Genomic DNA, 315 nt, shown 5'->3' with positions numbered 1-315 from the left:
TGGCTCCAGCCAACCCCCCACAGGCATCAGAGCTGAGCTCCTCTGGGCAGGGATCTCGGAGCCCGGGCCCGTCCACCACAGCCTTGCCCTTGCTCCAACGTGGCCCCCTCGCCTCTGCTCACTCTCTCCAGTGCCAGAAGGGCCCCTGCTGCCTCTCCCACCCTGCCCCTGCTCATCACATCTCAAACCTTCTGCTCCCTTCGGCACTTTGTACAGGTGGGCCAGTGCCCCTCCCCCCACCCCAGCAGGTGTCTGGTCTGGGGGGTGGGGCTGACATCAAGGATGGTGTTGGGGACCATGACAAAGCCCCGGAGA

The sequence above is a fragment of the Crocuta crocuta genome, unplaced genomic scaffold, assembly GCF_008692635.1.
Source record: "Crocuta crocuta isolate KB4526 unplaced genomic scaffold, BGI_CrCroc_1.0 scaffold352, whole genome shotgun sequence".
Taxonomy (NCBI): domain Eukaryota; kingdom Metazoa; phylum Chordata; class Mammalia; order Carnivora; family Hyaenidae; genus Crocuta; species Crocuta crocuta.
The sequence above is the reverse complement of the archived record's forward strand: the minus strand, read 5'-3'. Positions refer to the sequence as shown.